At 36.4% G+C, this 26329-nt stretch overlaps 1 pseudogene; it reads left to right on the forward strand.

Annotated features, from left to right (window-relative positions):
- The first annotated feature begins 18874 nt into the window (after window positions 1-18874).
- LOC124959654 (60S ribosomal protein L8-like) lies at window positions 18875-22714 on the forward strand (annotated as a pseudogene).
- The last annotated feature ends 3615 nt before the right edge of the window (window positions 22715-26329 follow it).

The following is a 26329-nucleotide window of genomic DNA, read 5'->3' on the forward strand; positions in this document are numbered from 1 at the left end:
AAAATAAAGTAAGGGTCAAGCAAAAAAAGTGACTCAATCAAGAATTAGTGCAGCCACTCTGGAAAGCAGTATGGAGATTCCTCAGAAAGCTTGGAATGGAACCACCATTTGACCCAGCTATCCCACTCCTTGACCTATACCCAAGAACTTAAAATCAGCATACTACAGAGATACAACCACATAAATGTTCACTGCTGCTCAATTCACCATAGCCAGATTGTGGAACCAACCTAGATGCCCTTCAGTTGATGAATGGATAAAGAAACTTGTGTCATATATATATACAATGGAATATTACTCCACAATGAAGAATGATAAAATTATGGCATTTGCAGGCAAATGGATGAAATTGGAGAATATCATGCTAAGTGAGATAAGCTAATCTCAAAAATCTAAAGGACGAATGATCCCGCTGATAAGCAGATGAGGACATATAATGGGGGGTGGGAGGGGTTAGCATTAGGGTTAGGGTTAGGTTTAAGATTAGGGATAAGGAGGGTGGTAAGAATGGAGGAAGGAAGGACTGTGTAGAGGGAAAAGAGGGGTGGGAGGGGTGGGAGGGAAGGGAAAAAAATAACAGAATGAATCCAACAACATTACCCTATGTAAATTTATGATTACAAAAATGATATGCCTTGACTCCATGTACAAATAGAGAAACAACATGTATCCCATTTGTTTACAATAAAAAAAAGAAATATATCAAGAAGGAAAGATCAGTGGAGAGAAGGTTGTCTCTGAGCAGAGAACGACAAAGGATACAATGCTGCTTCCTAATTTATTATTGTTTGATATTTACCAGGAGAACCAGGTTCCACCTTCTACAGTCTTTAGCAATCAGATATTTATCTCCTCCTTCACATCAAGCAGGGAAGTTTGACCCCGGTTGGTCCTCTCTGAAGCCATCATGGTGGCCATGTTATTCAGGGGGGTTTCATCTACAAATCAAGGTTATGTTAATGTGGTTATCGTGGTCAATGACCAGGCAGACTTCATCTTAGTGCGCCTGTTCTATTAATGAAATTTCCCTTCTGAAATACATTGAGAAAACTCTACCCATAAATCCTAACTTTACAATGACCTCAGTAGACCTTGCCAAGAGTTAGCACCATTGATCTTTCCTTTTTGACATATTTCTTGATTGACTCACTTTTTTCCCCCACCTCTTATTCTCAGGGTTAATATACCTGTTGTTGTTGTACAAGTTACTTGATCTGTTCATGAAAGACAATTTCAAAGAAACCCCATGACTCTACTATATTATTGGTTCACATTTCACTGCTCATTACTAACTACTACCTAACAATAAGATGCCACTTATCAATAATTTAGTAAAGCCAGATTTTGTTGGATCACTGAGAATGGATCCACTCTAGGGGTGTCTGTGTGTGTGTGTGTGGGGGGGTTCTTTTCAAGGTCTTTCTCTGAAAAAGAAAAAAATTAATTTATAAAGATTCTACTTATTAAATTCTAACCCTAGACTATTGAAACCTTCATAGAAGATTTCTCTTTCAGATGGCTAATCCGATTTATAATGCATGAATGCTGCTAACTTGATCTTCAAAGGATATTCTTCACCTCCAAATATCTAAATAGCTCTGTGTATTTCTTGGATTAACTAGATACATACTGTTTTGCCTTGGCAAACAAGAAGAAAAATATCTTTCTCTATCGAGACAATGTGTTTTATCCTCCCAAAGCTACTCCTAATAAGATGAAAATAGCCAACAAATAAGAATTTTCTTTCAAGCAGCCAAATGAATCCCAGGGTGCCAGTCCTTGTCAGAGACTTTAACCTTGAATTAACTGCTCTTCAGCTTCTGTCAATGGTGTGACTGACAGATAAAATATCCTTACAAGTTAGTAGAACCATCTATTCCATTGCAATGAACACAGTATTCTTCCCCCTTATGTGGATTTGCTTTGGCTAGAACCAGGAACCCAAGTCCTAGTGGCTCAGCTCTTGAAGGAAAGATGACACTAAGTTACGCCCTGGGATCCTAATGCCAAAAGAGTCCTGGAGACTGTTAGGGAAATGCAAAGAAGAGGGGAAATCTGAATCCACCTTTAATCCATACAATGCTTTTCCAACATGAGGCTATGTTAATCTTGTGTATAAAGGAGACATCACAATTATATATGTGTATTATACATATATAAATATTTACATATATACAGATAGTGTATATAATATATATGTATGTATATAATGTGTATATGTTCACATATATAATATTTTCTGGTTTTAGTGTCTATCTATTTGAAGATAAGCCACCTGAGGCCCTGGGAAAGCTGTACATTTGTCCAATGCACATTGCCAAAAATATGACAGAGGAAGGACCAAAACTAGGTGACTAGAGTTCTGGTTCATGCCTCATTCCTTAAATGTCTCTTAAGAGCATGGAAAGTAAGCCATAAATACAACTACTTCAATAATTATACAAACAAGTACTTGTTGAGGACCTACTGAGGACCACACTCCAAGTGAGTCACCTCCAGGGATCAGATGATGATGACTCTTCTTCCACAGAATTACTTGAGTATTTAACAAGAGATTGGTAGATGAATCAACCAGCAAATAAGATTCCAGTCTTTTTGTAATAATGTTTTCCTTAGCTGATTCTACCTGTCTCCACAGGTTCACTGAGGTTCTGTTTTGACCTGTGTGTGCCCAGAGTAGGGTGAGATAACTCTGGGGCCTCAGAAAAACACTCCCTCTTCCTCCTTCCCTAAAGTATCCTCAAGGTATTGTTGTATTTACACTCTTGTGGATGGAATGCCAAGTTTTTGTTTTATATCCAGTAACCTATTTGAACCTCAGAGAAAACCTAAGAGATGGGCATTACTCTATGGTCCACATGTGGAAATGAAAAGCTTAAGTCTTTTGGATAGCAATTTTAATTAAATTGCCATGGTCACACAGCGAGTAAGTAGAAAAACCCAGATTCAATTTCACATCTTTCTGACTCCAAAGCCTAAACCCTTCTGCTTTGCACTGTCTTCTGAACCATGATCTCATTTGATCCTCACAGTCATTCTGCAACACAGGAAAGGGAAGAGCCAACCAACTGCACAATACTATGAAGAAATATCCTTCATCTTGATTCCAGTTCAGCTAAATCCAATTTTCTTCCTGTATCCTATTGACATAATAATAATTTCTGTACAGCCTCTGAGATTGTACAAAAGGATTTCATGTGCTTAGCTTGTTCATGTATAACACCAAAGCTGAAATGCTTTGTCATTTACATCAGCACTTAGGAAGCCATCTGCTATAGTCTTTTCATATCTTGAATCTGAAAGTAGCTGACTATAGCAGCATATCCCTGGATAATTTATGAGAATTGATTAGGATCTGACATTCTTGTACAGTTAAAATGAGGATCCTCATGAGAGAGGTGATAGCTTTATACCCGCTTATTAACAAGGGCATCCTGTGTATTTACATATGCACGTGCGTATGTGTTACCTGAAAGGTACTCAAATGCTCTCGCCACAAGTCTAGAATCTAATGGAAAGTTAACAGTTATTACTTTTGTGATCTTGGACAAAGTCATTTAACTTTTCTTAGTGTCAGCTGCCTGATGATAAATTGAGGGTAAAAATAACCCATGGGATTATTATCAAAATTCAATGAGTTAATTTTCATAACTTCTCAAAAGGTATATTGTACATAAAAGGTATTCGATAAAATTTATAATTTATTCTACAAATATTAAGCATCTTTGTCCACAGCATACCAATTTAGGAATATGATGAATAAAATGAATAAGACACAAACATGAGTTGGATGAATGATTTAATGTTGGTTCTTCATTACAAGGAATCCCATAGTAGGGGAGGCCTTGGCTTAAGGCTCACATCCACAGAGTGTTTCCAATTTTGATTTTACTCTTTAGTATTAGGAATATACCTTCAAATATTTACAGTTTTTAGAATGTCTTATTTTTTCATCTATTCTGCTTTAATTCCTTTTGCAATGTTTTAACTTTTAATTTTATCTAATTTTTATTATTTATGCTTTTTATTTTTAATTTATTTTAATCCTTTTATCTCATACTTTTAAATCTGATTAAAGTTATTCTTTAAATATTTTCCTTTTTTCTACACCATGTATCATGTTAAATTTTACTTCTATTTTTTATTTTTAGTCTGTATCTTACTATGTATTTTATTTTATTTCTTATTCTTAGATATTTATCTTTATTATTTTATTTTAACCTTCTTCTACTAAAATACAAGTACCTTGAGTTTTATGATTTGCTTTCTTGGTAACAGGCAAGAATAATAATAGTAATAATGATATCAGTGGGGGAAGTTTATGGTACAATTAAGAGTAGTTGGAAAGCTTCCAACTACTCTTGCCTGTTACCAAGAAAGCAAATCATAAAACTCAAGGTACTTGTATTTTAGTAGAAGAAGGTTAAAATAAAATAATATTTAAATAAATGCAAATAGTGTTAAATGAATTATAACAATAGATGTAATACAAATAATTTTAGATTAGTATAATTTAGGAAATTTTTTAAAAAGAGGAAAAAGAAAACAGAAAAAGGAATAGAAGGGGAAAAACAGAGTAGTTGGAAGCCTATTTCTCACCATTTTAAAAAATGTTATTTTAATTTTTCCATTTTCTCTTTCCAATAGAGTTTCTGGCAAGCTGAGTAATTTTCCCAGGAATGGGTTGGGGTTATGGCTCAGTGGTAGAGCACTTGCCTGGCATGTGTGAGACCCTGGGTTCAAGCCTCAACACCACATACAAATTAATTAATTAATTAATTAATTAATTAATTAAAGGTTCATTGACAACTAAAAAAATATTTTTAAAAATTTTTCCAAGAACATCACTGTGGCAGGGAAGTTACTAGTACCACAGAGAGCAGAGAGCTAATGAGGGAGGGAGCTGGGATCCACTCAGGTCTTGAGGGGCTCTAAGCTCTACACTTAACTCACCCTATTGCACTGCACTGCTCAGCCTCCCGGAGGCCATCCCCTAAAGGGACAATCTGACACATTCAATGGTAAGTCATTATGTAAAGGCAAACCTTATATTTTTTATTATTGAAAAGCTCACCACTATGAGGTTCTATTGTTGAGGGGAAGGGGTTTCTTGAGTTGTGTTTGTTTTTTTAAGTGGCTGTATTAAGAAATTAGTAATGTTTGTAATGTTCCTCAGCTAAGATGGTTATGTCATAGAATTTTAGGACCTTCATAACGTACTCATTCACATTCTGAAGCAGATCCAGACTCTTTCTGGGAAAAACCTTGACTTTTTCTGCAGTTATTTCCTAGGCTCCTTCCTTCAGCTTGTAGAGTAACCAATTGTTCAGAAATAGCATAGTTTCCTTATATTCATAATTGCATACTAACCCAAACTTTTGGGTGATTATTAAAATATTAACTGGTAATAACAAGGATTTTTTTAAAAAATTATTTTACTTGCAAGTGACAGAAACCCAATTTGAACAAACTTTAAGTAAAGGGGATGTATAGAAGTACATTATGGCAAATTATATTTTTATAAAGTAGTCACACTGCTGTATTTATCCATTCCCACATGCTCATCTTTCAAAGTGACCAATACTCTCTACCATGGAGTGGGGAATCTATGTTCTTTCCCCTTGAATCTGAGGTAGAGTTTATGATTGACCCAATGAATGGATGATGGCAGAAGAGATAACTCTTAATCCAAGACAAGGTTAAGAAAATATACAGTTTCCATTCAGCATGCTGTTTTCTATATTTTAGAACACTGCCATTGTATCCCAGCTGTGGTGTAGGGGGAACAACTCATCCTTATTCACTAGGGACTTCCCCAGTTTTAGCATTGTGTGTCTTACATTCTGAAAACTGCCTCAGCCCCAATAAAACCATGATGGTTGTTTATGCTCTACCAATTGTGCTGTGAGGAAGCCCAAGTCAAATGAAGAGGCTACATGAGAGTGTTCCAACCAACCACCTTAGCTAAGTAAGGTCTCAGCCAGTAGACAGCCATCCATCAGAAAACATGTGAGTGAATGAGATATATATTATTCTCTCCCTGGTTTTGAGTCTCCCTCCCAGCTTAGGCAATAAGCGTCATGGAGCAGAGACATGCCATTCATACTTGGCTTCCATACAAAAATGTATGCATACATTTTTGATCTATAGAAATCATCAGAGGTAGTGGGCTGGGGTTGTAGCTCAGTGGTAGAGCACTTGCCTGGCATGTGTGAGGCACTGGGTTTGATCCTGAGCACCACATATAAACAAATAAATAAAAGAAAGGTATTGTGTCCATCTACAACTAAAAAGAAAATAAGAAAAAGAAATCATCACAGATAACAAATTAATATTTTTAATTGACATATAATAATTATATTTATGGATATAATATGATTCTTTGATATGTATATACATTGTGGAATGATTAAACCAAACTAGTTGGTACAACCATCACTTCACTTACAATTTCTGTGGTGAAAATGTTTAAAACGTACTTTTACCAATTTTGAAATACATAATGCATTATCATTAAGTATAGTCACCATGCTGTGTGAGCCTTGGAGTAATTTCTTACACGGCAGTTGTTAACTAAAACAAGATGTTGAGTTACATGGTGGAAATGTAAGTGGGTATGGAAAAATTGAAACCAGAACACAAATAGTGTCAGGACTATTTTCATATATTCTCTGCTTTCCTTTATGGGTGGTCTTAATTCTTACCCATTACTGATGACAAGCTTTCTTCAATGTACTTCAAAACATTCACATTTTCAATCTTACAATTTCACCCATGAGGCTTAAATCTTAGGTCTTGGAAAATAGTTCTGATTAGTCTGGCCTAGGTCAATCCAACACTTCTGAACTAATCAAGAATAGCTAAAGAAAAGAGGAAGGAGAGGAGAGGAAATTCCCAGAAAAGTGCAAAATCTGAGTAGATCCTAGGGTGATGAGAATATGAGCATTTTAACTTCATGATCTTAAATACATATTGTCAAACTCTTAGCAGAGACTTAACTTCGAGAAAAACTATGCATAGACAACTTTCTGAGTATGTACAGAACAATCATGTCTCTGTATTGGGTTAAAAAACAGAGATTCTTGGATCTCACCCCAAATTTATGATTTATATCTTAAAAAAAGTTTATATTTACATATAAACTTTGGTATCATAATATAATTATGTACTTAATCATTATTGTGTTTTAGGGGAAAAAAAACTTAATATTATTTTCTGTCTTCCAAAAACTTTTCTCAAAGATCTTTTGTAAGATCGTTTTGGAAAAATCAGTGGAATAATTTAACATCACTCTGACTTATAAATAATATTCTCCTACTCACTCTGGATAAGTAACAATTTATGCCTAGTGTGCAGTAAAAAGGAAGATTAATTTCTTTTTTATCTTCCTATTTCTTACAAGGGGGCAGGGGAACCTGGTTTGTAGAACATTGTACATTTCATTTTAGCAATAACTTGCGCAACTGAATTATAGCAATGCAGGGGTTTTCTGAGGATATCACAGCTATGGCAGTAAATTAATAATATATAACCTGTCTTTGAAGAACTGCTGTTTCTGCTTTGTTGGTATATCTCTAACACTGACATAGGATCCTAGGAGCTACAAACCCCTGCCTCTACTCTCTTCTTCAGGTCCCCCCAGCCCAACCCCACCAAATCTATACTTCACAGTATACAGTAGTTATAGCCCTTCTCTAAAAACCTATGACAGCCCATGCTACTCCCCTAATATTTGCAAACAGTCTCCCTTCAACTTTTTAAATGACATTCACATTATTTGTCATAACAAGGCTTGGCTCACATCTCATACCATCTTCTACCCCTTGATTGTCCTATCCTATCTGCTGTTTCACAAACATTCCAACAGACTTCTGAACCAGGACATATACACCTGCTCTTTCTCCTATCTGGAGGAAAGACCTTCCCTAGACATTGCCATGAATTGCTTTCTCACTTCACTGAGGTCTCTGTTAGAAGGATACCTCTCTATTTAAAATAGCACATACCGCCCCCACAACCCTGTTGTTGCCATTTTTCTTTTGGTGGTGTTATTTTTCTTGTGGTGGTGTTTTCTTCATAGTACTTCTCAGTACGGTAGCACTTGACATATGGAAGGAACTCATTAAATAGTTCATAGAAGGAAGGAAGGAAGGAAGGAAGGAAGGAAGGAAGGAAGGAAGGAAGAAAGGAAGGAAGGAAGGAAGGAAATGGTAAGATAAAGGCCAGTTAATTTGTTTTACAAAACTAGAATTTCATTGTTTTTAAATGTATCTCATATGCTTACTGAAAGACAAAACAATCCCTTTCAAGTTCAGTTTCCAAATGTTCTTTAAAATGTGGTTGATTTTATATGTGATATTTTATAGTATTTCTACAAATCAAGTGTTTTAAACCTGTTTTCACTAATGAAGTGCAGTATATTCCCTCAAGGGACTTGGGTTTCCATATTGTTGGAATCACATCTCTAGAACAGATTATGAGGCAAAGGAGTTCACTTTCAAAACTGTAAAATAAAGGTGAGTTATGTAACACAGCTTATCAGAGATTGTCACTTAAATATTGGAGTGGGCCTGGTCAGTAAACCAAAATTTACTGTTCTAACATTCCCAACATATTCCTATGTCTTGTTAATGACACCTCTGGCATTAGCACTTATGATGATTATTGGAAAGTTTGAAACATCTTCCAAGAAGGACCTGGAGTTTATATCTCAGGAGGATATATTTGTAATAATATTTAATACATAAGAACAGTTCCCACATTTTCAAGGGCAGAGAGTTAATTCACTTTGCTATACTCTGGTTCCCAGTGGATTGCTAAGCAGGGTGAAGCCTTGGCATTTGCACACTTTGACTATTTCCTGTCACGGTAGGAATCTAATTAGGCTTCAGATGCTAATAGGAAGAAAAGTGATGGTAATGATGATTTGCATAGCACATGGTGTTCAAGACTGCCCCTAACCAAAAATAAACATTCTTCAAATTAATACCACTAAAGAATAGGTCATATAATTGACTTCTCAAAAGAGACTATTGACCCTCATTTCAGTTCAGTGACCCAGCAATGTGAATAACACAGCTGAGGTCCACAAGTTCAGGTCCAATTATGATCGAATTGTTGGCAAAGCTTGGGCCAGTAACTTGGTGCTGGTTGACAGATTAAATCATAGTGTATTATGACTGATGTATAGTGTCAGAGAGAAATCCAGGACAGCAGAACTTTAGTGCAAATTGACAGGTCAGTAATGATGAAGACGTTATTCTGTTACAATGTGCACTGCTTCTAAATGAGATGTGCCAAAAGACCAAAGACCAGTGTATTAGTCAGGGTTCTCAAGAGGAACAGAATCAACAGGAAGTATGATTATAAAAAGGGAATTTATTAGATTGGCTTACATGACCAGAAGATGGATAGTCCACAATGGCTGTCTGCAACTGGAGTGCTGGAAGAACCAGTAGCTGCACAGTCCAAGATGCAGAAGGACAAGAAAGATCAACAGTGCTTTGTTAGTCCAAGATCAAGGCTTCTGGAAACTATCTGAAGAATCACTGGCAGAGTTAGCTTTGGAAGAGTGAAAAAGTGAGAGGATATCCTCAGATGATAGAAGGAGCAATCAAGAACCCATTCAAGAAGAGTTGAGCTTGCATCTGCATCTGCTTCCTTGTTATTCCAACTTTTATTCCATCCTATTGGGCAGTGTTGCCCAAACTTAGGGAGGGTCTCCACTTCAGTTCACTATCCCCCATTCTCCTCATTCCTAGACAGGTCCTCACTGACACACCCTGAAGCCTCTTAATCATTTGTATCTCTTAATCCAATCAAGTCGACAATTCAAATTAACCATTACAACCAGCTAAATCAGAGTGATCTAGAAAGCATTTTTAAAAGTACATGCTATATGACTTGAGTCTAGAGATTCAAATCCAGTTATTCAAATCCAGAAGATTCAAGTTAGTAGTATGTATTCCTAAAATGTTTTCTACGTGATCCAATGTCCACATAGGTTTGATTTTAAACCCCAAGAAAGAAAATATTATTTAAAAGGGAAACTTTAATTTCCTTTACTCTCTTGGTTTAACTATAAACAATATGGATGAGGTCTTAAAATATAAAATATTTGATATTTGGTCCCAACTTATGAAATACCTAAATTATATGTATTTTGAAATAACATACCTTATAAAATTCTTGTAGCAGAATGTAAATATGTAAAGCATCTTCAAAATCAATAATAAAAATAAACCATTCAATAAAAATGACCAAAGTATTTGAATAGGCATTTTTACCAAAGAAGATAGATGAATGATGAATGAACACTTGAAAAGATGCCCAGCGTCATGAGTCATTAGGAAAAACACAAATTAAAACTAAACTGAGATAACAGTATATACCTGTTAGAATGGCTAAAAATTAAAGACTGGCTCTACCAAGTTTTGGCAAGGCTCTGGGGGAACTGGAACTCTCATACACACTGGAACTCTCATTCCTGGGAGGAATGTAAAATGGTACAACCTCATTGGAAGAGTTTGGTTCATTTTTCTAAAAACATTAAGTATATACCTACTGTCTTAATTCCATTAGACAGCTATACTGTAAACTCGCTTATAAACAATAAATTTGATTCCCATAGTTCTGGAGGCTGGGAAGTCCAAGATTGTGGTAGGGTTAGAGTCTGATGAACACCTTTCTGGCTTATAGATGGCAGCTTCTTGCTGTATCTTCACATACTGGGCCTCTTTTTGGAGGGTGTCAAGGATTCTTTCATAAGGGCACTGATTCCATACCTGAGGGCAATAACCCCATGGCTTAATCACTTACAAAGTTCTCACCTCCTAATACCATCACTTTTAGATAAGAATTTCAACATATAAATTTGAGAGTAGGAATCTAAATATTCAGACTATCATACCTACCATATGATCTGACCATTCCACTCATAGGTAAACACTCAAAAGAAGTGAAAGTGTGCACCCACACGATGACTTGTACAAGAATGTCCATAGTAACTTTATTTGTAATAGTTGACAACCCAGATGTCTATCAAGAGATGAATATATAATAAGCTGTGGTATATCCATACAATAGAAAGCTACTTAGCAATAAAACAGAATGAATAGTTGATACACACAATAGCATGTGTGAATTTCAAAATAATTATGCTAGATGAAAGAAGACAAAAAGGATATATACTGTGTGTTTTTATTTATATACAACTCTAAGAAATACAAACTAATGTATGGCAACAGAAAGAAAATCAGTAGTTGCCTCTTGCCTTTATCTTCATTCCTGTCAGTAGAATACAGTGGTTTCAAGCTGGGGCTCTAAAGTCACATAGCAACTGTCTGATGAAGTAACCATCACCAAAGAAGGTGGATGACCTTCTTTCTCCAGCTCTGAGAATAGACACATTACCTGACATCTCTCAACAACAATTTAGTTATTTATACAATCAGGATGATAGTGGTTCCTATTTCCTAGGGCTTACTCAATGATTGAGTGCAGTTCTGGGTGGAAAGGGCTTAGCACGGTACTCAGAATGAGGCAATAATTCAGTAATGTTAACTGCTCTTAAATGTTCTATGCTATCTTCTCTTTTGAGTGCTGTTGCCCACCCTCAGCATCTGCAGTGAGAACTGGTCAAATCGCCTGAACTATTTAGTATTTGACAAACACATACAATTTAGAATCCTAATCTTGCTTTAAGGTGAAATTTTCCTGTGAGTAATTCAATGCTAAACTCAGCACTGACCAGAGCTTGAATAGATAAATGTAAAATTACCCTTGGTGATTCTTATGAAGACGTATGTAAATACACAGTTGGGCATAGCACAGTTATTGAATATTTAAAATCATTTTGTCCATTACTAATGAATGTCTGGCCAGAATCAATGGCATACTCAAAATCAACAAACTGAGAATATTTCACTTTGAATTCTGAAATAGTAAAGGGATTTACCTCACATTTTATGCTATACCATCTGGAATTTATTAAAGGATTTAGCAATACTGACTCTGAAAACTGTTAAGGACAGAGCAGCATGTTCTGTCAGGCTTAACCTGGGGCCCCCCTGCTGGGGAGACCCACCTCTGCAGAACTATGAAATTAACAAAGTCTAACTTGCGGGTTCCCAGCCTCTCTTTTGATATGTTCACCTCCTCTCTGTAGTTTCTTCTTATTCTCTTCCTTCACCCTCCAGAGCTCAAGGGTTTATAAGCTATTAACTTTTTCTCAGGGAAAAAAAAAAACTGATATTAACCACTTAAATTTCAGTGTGAACAAGGCTTAATATCTAATCCCTCCTAAGGGAATTTGCATTTTAACAAGAAAAATTTTATATGTAAAATTTCAGAAAAAGATTCCTTGGCTAGAAGATCATTGGAGAGAAATGTGGGAACTCACTTTTCTTCCCAAAATCATATTACTTATCCAATCACTTACACTCACAGGAGTGTCACTGTTTCTGAATTCTGAGCCAAGCTTAAAATCCTCTGTTTGCAGAAATTCATTTTCTTGGAAAATTATGGCTTCTTCTTGCATCAAGTGAGAATGGCTGAAAAAGTCTCCTGAGGTCTCTTGGCAGACAAATGCACATAAGTGAAAGGAAAAGCATTAAGTATCCATATTAAATAAATAAATATTAACAGCATGTACTTGGGTTTTCTAATGTAAATATCAAAGCTTTACTGACAAATGTTGTTTCCAAATGAACAAAACATCCACCAAAAATGAATTGAAAATACATAAATCTTATGCCACAAAGACCCCTGAATTTTCTATCTTCCAGAAGTTTAGTTGCCCAATGTCATTTTAAGTAGAGTGAAATTACATTTAAATTACAGAATATGCCATGACTTTAACAAAGTGAAAATATGGTCACATGAAATCATTCCTTGCATTTAATACTATCAGGAAAAATTATATATGGTAATATGATGCAATCAAATGAAGTTTAACAGGATTCTGGAACCACTTAGAAACATCTTATCACCTCAACTCCAGTGTCTAAGGACCTGCCATGTGCGAGACATTGTTCCAGGTGATGAACTGTCAGCTGGAGATTTAGTACCTGCCTTCAAAGGGCTCACTCTCTGGAGGTGGCAACAATCACATAAATGACAAGATAGCTTGATGAGTTCTAGAGGAAGGAAAACGCAGGACACTGTGGAGACACACAGTAGAAGCTCTTGGGCTTCAATCAAATGAGCAAGACCCCAGGTATGTTGCTCTAAAGAAGGTAAAAGCTTTAAAGGAAATCTAAGCCAGGAACTCAATGCGCAAGGCCTAGGCAAGAAAGAAACTATAAATAACATTAATAAAATGTCCATTTCAAGTACAAGGCCTAAGGTGTCCATTGAAAATGAGGTAGGGCAGACTTCTGGCTGAGGTTCAAGTATATGAGGGGAAATTGATTGGTAAAGAGACCAGTGAGACAAATCAGTTCCAAGGTCATTGAATAAAAAATACATCAAGGACCCAACTAGTCATTTTTTAAAAATTTCCATTTTGGAGCTAGATTTAAAAAAAAATGTTTATCTAAATTTGCTTTAGATTGCTAACTTGGGGTATTTAAAATAGCAATACATCAATTCTAACTGATGAGTCCACTAATACAAAATTAGTTAGAAATCATAGTCTTAATATTATCATATGCTGTCATTAAAAGATTACTATATGCATTGCATCTTATGGATTTGCTTTATCTCCCTCCAGCATATACATTTTAGTAGGTCATATTTGCCCTTTGATTCAATGAACTCATCAGGAAACATAAAAATCTTGTGGTGTTGGCTGTCCTTTCTGTTACTATCAAGAGAAAGCTGTGTTCTCACAATGTCTGGTGTCAGGAATAATTCCTCAGTCTAGAGAGTGACAGACTAGATTAAATTAGCTTTGGTTCTTTCATCACTAATTAGGTGGCAAAGCAGATTTGCCTCAGGGCACACAGACATGGACTCTGTTCCCATAGTTAGTCTAATGAAGAGACTGAAGCCCTGGCAAGAGGCATCCTTGCATTAACTGGGGATCCAGAATCTGATGAGATGGTGGACTTCTAGAGTCTTTGACTTCTAGATAGGTAGGTAGCACAGGACAATTTTCAACAAATGTTTGTGTCCAGGAAATATTTGCAGAACCTGATGTGTTTCTCTGAAGGAAGTTTCTAGAAGCACATTACTAGATTCTGCCCTTAACCTTGCTAAGTTTCCCATTTTTACCAGTGCCTTACCAGAGAGACATGCTCATCCATTTTAAAAAGGCTACGAACTGGGAGATAAAACATTATAGTTGACAAAATAAAGGTTCAGAATTAGCCCAAAAAGATAAAAAAGGTTGACTCTACCTGGCACAATAAAGTTCAACATTATGTGCATATTCTCATATATGGCTGTGGAATATTGTGCAATCAGAAAAAGAAGAAAAGCTGAATAGCAATAGTCTGTGTGAAAAGATCTAGATCTTATTCCTGTTGATAAACTTAGAAGGTTTTAGTTTGTAAGACATTCACTGAAACAAAAAGTAGATGATAGGAGATTTTAATGCAAATATACGATATATATATATACAGCACAAGGGAAATGATCTCACCTGGGACACTGCTGACAGAATTTACACAGTTCTAATTGACGTATTTTAAGATACTATATAACAAACTAGAACAGACCTTCTCAAACATTATCATTCATAAAAGTCATCTTTGTTAGTAGGACTGACCCAGGACCTGAACGTCTGCATGTCTAGCAAGCTCCCAGGTTATACTACTATTTTGGGGACACAGACCACTTGTTAAATAGCAAGGAGCTACTGTTGATCCCAAGACAAACCCACATGGGGAGGACTTGGGATGTGAAAATCAAGCCGTGACCATTGTTGAAGGTACTGGACTATTTAACATGGAGTAGATTTATACAGTGGAGCTGTATTTCTAGTCCTTAAATTTTAAATAACTGTCATGTAAGTCAAGAACAGACTTGTATGCTTGTCACCACATGCAAATGCAGAAGCAAAAAGAGTTACAAAAGGAAGATTTCAGCTAAATATAGCAAAGTATGTCCTAGCAGATGGAGCCATTCAATGATGGACAGCACTGCCTCCTAACCTTGGACATGTCCCTGCATCAGAGACATGCTCATCCAGGAGGAGCTGGGAGATTACCACTTAGGCATGCAAAATTGATTTCTAACTAGGAGAGAGGACAGAGTTGGTAAAAAATATAAGAGTCCTTTCAACTCCTCAGTGCTGTGAATTCTGCACTTATATCTCCTTAATGTCTCTTCCTTAATAGTTTTCCCTCAGCCTAGTGTTCCAGGTCCATGAACTTCACTGCAGATTCCTTCTCATAAGAAACTGGATATGAGAATGCTCTGCAAAATATATAATACTATATAAAATAAACGTTTATATTGAGAATTTTATAGCACCCCATTAATTTTTTTTTTTTCATTTTCTGTATATCTGGTTGTCCTTACTGTGGAAGTTTCTTGGATGGAGACAGTATTTGGCAAACGGGTGATATTCATTTATGAAGAAAAGTAGTGTTTTATAGTAATGAGAATAGCGAAAACCACTTGGTAGCTAAATGTGTATTGATACAAAACAATTATGGTACTTTCAGCATTTAGAAATTTAGAATAGATTCTGACTCCTAGGACAATTCCATTTTAGTCGACGATGGAATCTGTGGGATAAATTAGTTAACATGTCAAGGTCACTTTCAAACCTAGGGTTGGAGAAAATGTAAGCATAGCCTTTAAATATCAATGTAACTTTTTCTTGTTTTCTATTGTGTCTGTAAATTGGTTGTCAAGTTCTAGTATTTTTTAAGATCTACATTTCAGGGCAATTTTTAGAGAATTGGCATCCTGAAACATGGTGAAGGCACTTCATTAGACTTATTACAGAAACTGAATCGATGCCTTTGTGCCCTGAGGCAGGACTGCTGCACCATCTAATTAGTAATGGAAGAACCAAAGCTAATTCAATCTAGACTGTCACTCCTGGAACTGAAAGATTGCTTGGCCATCTCCAGAACAAAAGCCCTCTCAGAAGTTTATAGTGTCAGTGCCAGCCCAAGAAGGGTGCTGATTCCAAGTCAGTGAATTCCTCCTCCAACAGCAGTTTTAAACATGGTGGATTTAATGGGAAGGACTGTAACATCCAAGAGCTTTCAAGAGAAAAATACTGTAGAAATACTAAGTTCAAAACAACCTGCCATTTTTATGTTAAAGTAAGGTGTCAACTAGACACTGTTCTGGATTTGAGATTCAATAAGTGGTGAAGGAGACTCCATGGATGGTTCCCAGAAATTGATGCTATGCATGGATAGATTTATCTAATAACTCGATACAGAAAGAAAAAAAAAACACCATTCATATTCAGAAGCTAATTTGTTTTCATAACCACCAAGATAAGAAATATCAAAGCTAGATAATCCCTTTTTGTTGAAGAGAACACTGAAATGCAAAAAAACCATGCATGGCTTCCTCAAATCACAGATATGTTAAATGACAGAACCAGGACTACGTTTTTCTCTGAACTTAGTTTTCTTTCCATTGTAGAAAAAAATTAAGTGTCATATTGTCTTTTAACACTAAAATATGTCATTGGGTTATGCCTATACATTGCTAGAAAAGAGATATATTTAAATAGCTTTTCCATTAATGCTTTTAATGGAGTTTGTTTCCCCCTTTAAAATATAATTCTCTGAGACAACTCAAAAAATTTGTTTCATAAATATCCCTGTTTCTGAGCTCCTACTGTGTGCAGTGCATTTTTTGCAGTCCTTTACATGCATTATTGTTTATTCCTCACTAAAACCCCAAGAAATGGGCATTACCAGGCTCAATTTTTAAGCAAAGAAATAATCAGGAAAGATTAACCTGCCATGAGTAACAACTTGCAAGTGGCAAATGTGGTCCCTCCATCACATCATGTCTTCCATTTAGTATGGGTAGAGTCATTGACTAATTATCAATATCATTGAAAACACATATCTCAGAGTAGAATGGGAACTCAAAAATGTAGTTGGTGATCATTTTGAAACAATTTCAAAAACTTAAACTTACTATTTTCACACTTAGCTTAGAATTCATATCTTGCCAGGTATCACTAATCTGTAGTCGTTAAAAGGTAACTATTTCACATACAGCAGATACTGTGTTAGCACATAATACGTCTTTCTGTATAAGGTTTTGAGGTTCTGAATCAAGGAGTAGCAAGATGCAGGGGTAAAATCCACTGTGACTGCATATGCATTGTCCTCCTGCTTTGTGCCTAGCACAGAAAGCTCTGACAAGTTTGGAAGGATGGTAATTAGAGGGGAAATTATTGGTGTGACAATTACCTTCTCCCTTTGAGCCTATAAAAATCACACATCCAAAGGAACTCAATGGTCAGGCAATTCAGCATGTCCAAGTTCAGTCTCCTGAACCATAAAAAGAAAAAAATAGAATCACTGTAACTCTTTCTCTTGGGATTGTTGTGAAAAACAAATGAAATAATGTATGTAAAATTATTTATAAGTTGATAGGTATTATAAATAGAAGACAACACATTCAAGTATATTTGGGTGATTTCATTTTTGTTAAGCATTTTCCTTTATTGCTAAAATGAAGAGTGTATGTGATGGTTAATTTTATGAGTCAGCTTGAATAAGCTAAAGGATGCTGATAGCTGATAAAACATTATTTCTAGGTTTGTCTGTGAGGATGATTCCACAATAGATTAGCATTTGAATTGGTTGACTGAGTAAAGATCATCTTCACCAAAATTGATGGGACATTATCCAATCCATTGTGGGACAGATAGAACAAAAGGTAGAGGAAAGGCAAATTTGCTCTTTTTTAAACGGGACATACATCTTCTCCTGACCTAGGAGAAGGGAGCTTCTGGTTCTTGGGCCTTCGGACTCTGGAGTCTTCCATTAGTGGCCTGCTCTGGCTCTCAGATATTCCAGCAGAATCATAGTGCTGGCTTTCCTGGTTGTCCAGCTTGCAGATGGCAGTATGGAACTTCTTTGCTCCATGATTGTGTGAGCCAAGTTCTATATTAAATCTCCTGCTATCTGTCTGTCTATGCCTATATTTATATCTGCATCTACATCTATCTTTTTGGTCTGTTTCTCTGGAGAACCCTGACTTATACAATATGGACATAAATGAATCAGTGGAAAAGATGAGTATTGGGGGCCAGTCCTAGCAGGTAAGCATCTTACTTGCAATACGAACCTAGGCAAGTTATTTAAATGCCTCTCCCCCCTTCTATCTCAGTCTATTTTCTAAGGCTACAACAAAATTTCATATGCTGGGTAATTTATTTTTTAAAAGAGTTTATTTGGCTTGCAGTTTCAAGAGGCTGATAAGGTCAAGAGCACAGCAGAGGCACCTGAGAAGACCTGTGTCTTTTCAAGGTTGAGGGGCAAGCAAGCACCAGAAGACAGAGAAAACTGGGTGGAATTCTCCTTTTCATTAGGAACTCATTCTATTAACAACGGAATCAATTCATTCATAAGGCCAGGGCCCTTGTGATCCAACCACCTCCTAAAGGTCTTGTCTCTCAACACTGTTAGAATGGCAGTTCAACTTCAGCATGAGTTTTAGAGGGGATACTCAAACCATAACATCCTCTGTGAATAGGGAAAATAACACTTACTTCGACAAAAGCAGATTTAAAGTCCTAACCAAATTTAGGACTCACAGAATATTTACCAGCTGTTCATTCCCTTCCCATAACTGTGGAATAAATTAAGTAGTTTTTTAAAGCTACTATGATTTGATTCTTAGTTCTCCCTTCCCTCAGATACAGAGTAATTTGCACTTTTAAAACACCTAAATTTGTTTTGGGTATTACCATAAATAACTAATGTGATGAAAATACTGCATGCTATCTACAACTCCAGCTTTTATTCTCAAAGGGGACATTGGTGATTTTGAAACAGGTAAATCTTCAGGTCTATTTCTGAACTAAGAGACTGAAGCTATGTTAAGCCTATGCTTTTATCAGGGATTAGAAAAAATTATTTATAAAAGTCACAGACCAATATACATTAACTGCAATGAAAATTTAAAATGTAATCAATACTGTTATATTTATGATGTATGGATTTTGTGTGTGAATGATCTGTATCCATGGAAATGTTTTAAAATTTCTCTAAGATTGATTCATCCTTTCACATTCCTTTTTTCTAGAGTTGATGTCAATAACATTTCAGATGTTTAGCCTTTCATTGAATACATACCACAAAGTAAGGTGATACTCAGAATGTTTTTGAGAAGGGCAATAGCCCTTAAATGGCATAGTATTGATGTTTTCCAATCAATGCTCCTATTAGTGCATGCAGATAAACTGTATAGTTCTCTGTGGGAAAGAAATCAATACACTGTGATAAGGAAAAATAACTTCAGGAAACTTATTATTTGTTGTTGGTGGTGGTGGTGATTTTTTTCTTCTTTCCTATAATTAGCTGAAAGATTTTATAGCCAATATAATTGTTATCCTACCCAAGTGACCCTTGTGAATTTATTGTAATTCCATTACCTTCCAGCAGGGAGAGATATAGCTCTAGAAATGAGCAGGTTTTCCTGCCAGGACATCCTAAAATGAAACTTTTTTAGGTGGCTTCATATAGGATTCATTCCTAGACTCAGTTGTAGATACTTAAGTTGCCTGAAGTAGTGCTATAAAATTGTGCATATATAAAAAGAAAAAAATCTGCCAATAAATATGTCTGGAAGAGGCTCAGGTCACTTGGTCCCCATTGCAGAGGTTTAATATAAGACCCAAGTTTCTACACCTCAGGGTCTTCATTTTTACCGTCCCTTTCTGTTTCAAAGGATTACAATATTGTTCTGTATAGAAGTGTGCTATCTTCTTGGAGAAAATGCAGTACATAATAAACCTGCCCCTTAGTACCTTTCTGTCTATCTAACCCTCACCTTGTGTAGGGTCAGAACAAATCTTCCATAAAAATCTTCCCTGATTACATTTGTCAAATTTGCCCTTTCTCTATTTTGACTTTCTAATCAAAAATTTTGCCTACGTAGAAGGTGACATAGAAAAACAATTAAAAATTAATCTTTTAAAAAATTTAGTGCTTTATAATTATACACAAAATGTTAGGATTCATTATGTCATATTCATACATGTACCTAAAATAATTCAACCAATCTCATTTCCTGGTTACTTTCCTTTTCCCTCCCTCTTTCCCTCCCCCCATCTACTTTCTCTCTTCTTCTCATCTGCCTTCTATTCTTATTTATTATTTCAATTAGTGCATTATACACATATATATGATTCATTGAGGTACATTTGTACATGTACATAGCATAATTTGGTAGATTTCATTCCCCAATACGTCACCATGCCCTTCCCTAGGTTTGAACCACAACTCTGAAAAAGGCTAGTCATGTGACCTTGGGCAAAATATTTATTTATTTATTTATTTATTTATTTATTTATTTATTTATTTATTTATAGTACTAGATTGAACTCGGGGACTCACACATACTAGGCAAGTGCTCTACCTGTGACCTAAACTCTCGGCCCATTTTCTCATTTTTAAAGTGAAGGTAATAACATCTAACAATGAGATTGCTATGAAATTTTAAAAACTGAATGTAAAAAACTTAAGCTGAGTACCCAGAAAAAAAAAAAAACATTAACACTAAGAATGTGAGAGTTAGTAGTATATAATAGCAATATTATTATATAATACATATTGTACGCTTCTCTGTATATGATGTCTCTGCTAAAGGGAAAAGGAGAATTATTAAATATGTGAATGCTACCAAGTTATCTAACAAAATAGATAATTGCTTGAAAGATTTAGTATGATGGGCCTGGATTAATGAAAAATTCCTATTATTAGATTTTTAAAAAGCAACAGAATTGAGCTGCTACAAACATCGATGTGGCTGTATCACTGTAGTATGCTGATTTGAAGTCCTTTGGGTATAAACCAAGGAGTGGGATAACTGGGTCAAAAGGTGGGTCCATTCCAAGTTTTCTGAGGAATCTCCAAACTGCTTTCCAGAGTGGGTGCACCAATTTGCAACTTTACCAGCAATGTGTGCCTTTTTTCCCACATCCATGCCAACATCAATTAATGCTTGTGTTCTTGATAATAGCCATTCTAATTGGAGTAAGATAAAATATGAGAGCTGTATTAATTTGCATTTTTCTAATTACTAGAGATGTTAACATTTTTTCATATGTTTATTAATTGCCTATGTGTCTTCTTCTGTAAAGTGTCTGTCCAGTTCCTTGTCCCTTTTATTGATTGGGTTCTTTGTATTTTGGCGTAAAATTTTGTTAGTTCTTTATAAATTTTGGAGATAGGTGCTCTATCTGAAGTGTGTGTGGAAAAGATTTTCTCCCACTCTGTAGGCTCCCTTTTCACATTAATGATTGTATCCTTTGCTGAGAAAAAGCTTTTTAGTTTGAGTCCATCCCATTTATTGATTCTTCCTTTGATTTCTTGTGCTTTGGGGGTCTTGTTAAGGAAGTGTGGTCCTAAGTTAAAATGATGAAGATTTGGGCCTACTTTTTCTTCTATTTGGTACAGGGTCTCTGGTCTAATTCCTAGGACCTTGATCCATTTTGAGTTGAGTTTTATGCAGGGTGAGAGATAGAGGTTAATTTCATTTTACTAATATGGATAGTTAGATTGTGGAAACTAGATGCCCTTCAACAGATGAATGGATAAAGAAAATGTTGTATATATACACAATGGAATATTATTCAGCCATAAAGAAGAATAATATTATGGCATTTGCAGGTAAATGGATGGAATTGGAGAATATCATGCTAAGTGAAATAAGCCAATCCAAAAAAAACCAAAGGCCGACTGTTTTCCCTGATAAGTGGATGATGATACGTGATGAGGGTCATAGGGGGCGGGTAAGAAGAATTGGAAGATCTTTGAATTACATAGAGGGAAATGAGAGTGGGGAGGGGTTGGGGGTAAGAAAAATGGTGGAATGAGACAGACATCATTACCCTACGTACATGTATGATTACACATATAGTATGAATCTACATCATGCACAACCATAGAAACCAAAAGTTGTATCCCATTTGTGTACAATGAATCAAAATGCAGTCTGTAAAAATAAAAAACAAATAAATAAATTTTAAAAAAGCAACAGAATGATTATAGAATGAAGAAGAACTCTAACTTACTATTTCTTTTGAAAAGAAGTAAACACAATTAGCTGACTATTGCTTCAATGAGAGTCCACAGAGTAACAGTGCTGCCTCAAACACTGAGATCTTATAAGTATTTGTGTGTTGCCTGAAGGAGAAGCCTGGGGACCCGGGCAAGCTGGCTGCGCCTCCGGTAACTATGCGACGGTCATCTCTCACAATCCTGAGACCAAGAAGACCCGTGTGAAGCTGCCCTCTGGCTCCAAGAAGGTCATTTCTTCAGTCAACAGAGCTGTTGTTGGTGTGGTGGCTGGAGGTAGCCAGATTGACAAACCTATCTTGAAAGCTGACCGTGCCTACCACAAGTACAAGGCAAAGAGCAACTGCTGGCCACGTGTAGGCGGTGTGGCCATGAATCCTGTGGAACATCCCTTCGGAGGAGATAACCATCAGCATGTTGGCAAACCCTCTACCATCCGCTGAAATGCTCCTGCTGGCTGCAAAGTGGGTCTCATTGCTGCCCACCGGACTGGGCAACTCTGTGGAACCAAGTCTGTGCAGGACAAAGAGAATTAGTCCTGTTGGGCTCAATGAAGTTTGTCCTTTTGCTGTTAAAAAAAAAAAAAGAAAAGAAAGAAAAGATTCAGAGGAGAAATGATTGGGTTATAGCCTTAACCTAATGAATGAATTAATCCCTGATGGGTTGAACTGAGTGGTAAATGGAGGCAGGTGTGGTGTGTCTGGAGGAAGTGGTTATTGGGGATGCGGCTTTGGGATATATATTTGTATCTGACAAGTGGAGTCCCTCTCTCTCTGCTTCCTGATCACCATGTGAGCTGCTTCCCTTTGTCACACTCTTCTCCAGCCCCAAGGAATGGAGCCAGCCTTCTATGGACTAGGACCTCTGAAACCATGAGTCCCTAAATAAACCTTTCCTCCTTTACAGTTGTTCTGGTCAGGTTTTTTTAGTCACAGTGGTGAAATAGCTGACTAAAACAGCCCATAAAATATGCCCATAACTTCCATGCCTTTTTCTTCCCCACCTTGATGAGTTGAGCACAATTACCTTGAAGTCATGTTTTAAAGAAGGCAGAATTGCAGGAGGCAATAAATCTGATTCCCTAGATGAATGCTTAAAAGAGAGCCACCTGCCAACCAGGGAAGTCCATCACATGAGCAAGCCATAAACTTCTGTTGCATTCGAACCTGTATCATCTTTTGATTTGTTGCCACAATACCTACCATTCCCTTACTAATTTGGCTGACCCACATTTTTTTTTATTTTTTGGATGAGTGAGTCATATTTCAGGAGGGATATTGGCAAGTTTGAAAAGTTTCAGGGACAATTTAAGCTGTTGAGATACTGAAGAATTTAAGAATCACCTGGAGAGCTTTTTCAAAACACATTTTTAAAAAAATAGCCAAAGTGATTCTGCTGTGGATCCTATATTAAAAATCATTCATTTAGAACCATGGCATGGGTCACTGTTACATTGTATGCATGTACGAATATGCAGCAATGAGTCCTACCATTTCATAGGATTGTAATGCACCAATAAAAATTTGGAGAGAACAACTGTGGCTTGGGGAGAATAAATGAATGAGTTGGGGGTGGTTTTCCTTTGAAAATAGAAACATGATGATAGCCAAAGAAAGAAAGACTTACATTCATACTGGAAGAGAGCTGTCAGAAGCAGTGGATGGAAGTCAGAATAAGGGAGATTAGGATTTATTCAAGGAAAAAGATTATGATAATTATAGTTTCCCCAAAAAGAACCACCTACTTTTAAAGTAGGGGCTTCTCCCTGTCTTGTAGTATCCAAATAGTAGTATATAATAGTAACCTTAACCATCATACATTTAACAATCATTATTTCATCTAAACTTCATAACCACCTTGTGGGGCAAGTCTTTTTATAGATGAGGAAAACAAAAACACAGTCATTAAAACTGCCTGTCCATTGTCACAAAGCTAGAAAAGAACACAGGTGAAACTCCATTTCTCATCTTCAGACTCAGAGACTATTTTTTCCATTATCTGTGGTACATGTGGATAGTCCCTCCCAGACATAAGACTCTATGAAAAAGTTCGGGAGCCCTCAATGGCAGGAACATTACCTTGCCCTCCTTTTGGTTTATACAGTCACATTGCTGAGCACGTGTAATTAAAATTAAATGGCACCATCCTTCTAGCATGAAAGTGCCACGAAAGTAGGCCTTTCCTCTTTTTTTGACACAAAACCACTGCCATTATAAATAATGCTATGCACTACAGAAACCATAAAAGGAACGGAGCCCAATCTTCCAAACAGAGGGCACACAAATCCAAGAGTAAGACAACCGAGTCAATATATGCAAGTTACCTTCAGAAATTTCAGTTCTGTTTTTAATACTACACTGTAATGTTAAGTACACTGGATTAAAATCCAGGAGACCTCTTGTCTAGTTTGAGATCTGCCACCTGCCTTATTTGAGAACCTAGCCAAGTGTCTCAAGCTCTGCATGCTCTGACAACCTTACCCAGGAGCCAGGCAATGTTTATCAGAGGCAGGTGACACCACAAACGAACACAGCTATACTTTCTCTGCCTTCAGAATCAGATCAAGCCTTTATATTTAAGAACCAAAACTGTGCAGGGAATAGTAGAGAGAGGCACATGTCTAAGAAAATATTAAAGAATGAATCCAGAAAAATTATACTGCAGGACACTAGATGGGATTCATATCTCAGTATCTGTGTTTAAATGAAAAATAAAAGAGAGGGGATACATACAAAAGGCATAAATGACATGACAACCAATTGTAATCAAATATTATTTGGATCCCAGTTTTAAGCTCTAGGAAAAGAATATTTGAAAGAAGAGATTATTACTGATTTGATTCATTTATATTAAGTTCAAATATAAACAAAACTAATCTCTGCTCTTAGAAATCATATTAGTGCTTTTGTCTCATGACCTCTTCCCTGGTTCTGTGGGTGTGTTACAGTGAGAAGACTGGGTGGACTTTACAGTGCATTTTATCATTTATTATCACTCAGTAAAAAGTGTTTAAAATGAGATAAGGTGTGTGTGCTGTATATATTAATAAAGGTAAATTATGAAAGAGTTAAATGAAAAAAATCATCAATACGTTTTAGATTTGTCAAGGAAGTTTTTATGGAAGGATAGAATTGCTTTCATTGAGAAAAAGAAGTTGCTCAGGAAAACTAGACACAAAAGACCTAGGGTATATAGCACGTGTGAAAGTAGACATAAAAGCCAGAAAGTTGAAAACTGGAGAAAAGTAAATTTGAGGGTGCTGTATGCATTGAGAAGGCATAATATAGAATAGAATGCAGCATAGACAGCTGCAGGAGCTGGCTCTCACTCTGTGTTTGTTTGATAAATTGAGTTCATTGGTATGAGACTGTCCTACCATCTTCCACCAGAGGAATATCTTGGAAAGGGCGCTAGGAGCAGAGATCCTCCATCTGTCAATACCCTCCACATGCTCATTATGTGTACGGATGGATAATTTCTAGGACTTCTAGCCTGACCATTTGATTTTAATTTTAATTCTTGAGCTATAGATGACACTGGAATATTTTGCTCAGAATACCAGGTTCTCTTTCCCCCAGCAAGTCAGCACAGTTTATGGCAAATAATAAATTCAGCAGTTTCCCTTTGCCATTGGAACTTTCTTTGACGCATGTAAAGCTGGTGACTCAGAACTCTAAGCCTACGTCAAGGGTATGTGGCTGCAACAGAAGACATTTGAACAAGTCCTGAAGATAGAAAAACAATCTGCACAAGGTCTGATTCAGACAAGACAAGTCATCTATCACCAAAGACCTTCTTGTGATCCTAGGTCTGCTGATATCAGATAAGAAGTAAAGGACCAAGAAGGCAAAGAGGGCCAGGGCCATGCTGATAGTTGGAGGGACACAGAGTTTTCAAGGGCCTCTGTGATAAAAATTTGAGACTCATCCCTAAAGGATTGAAATGGTTACGATTGTACCTTGGAAGAGTTGTGTATTTACAGACTGGAAAGAGGGGAATGGAAAGTTGTTGCTAAGTGGGTTCAGAGTTTCAGTATGGAAATGGGTGGTAGTGATGGCTGCATAGCACTGTGAAGGAACTAAATACCACTAAACCCAATGGTGCACTTCAAAATGGTTAAAATGACAATTTTTGTTGCATTTTAATACAAT

This window comes from Sciurus carolinensis, chromosome 11, assembly GCF_902686445.1.
Source record: "Sciurus carolinensis chromosome 11, mSciCar1.2, whole genome shotgun sequence".
Lineage (NCBI taxonomy): Eukaryota > Metazoa > Chordata > Mammalia > Rodentia > Sciuridae > Sciurus > Sciurus carolinensis.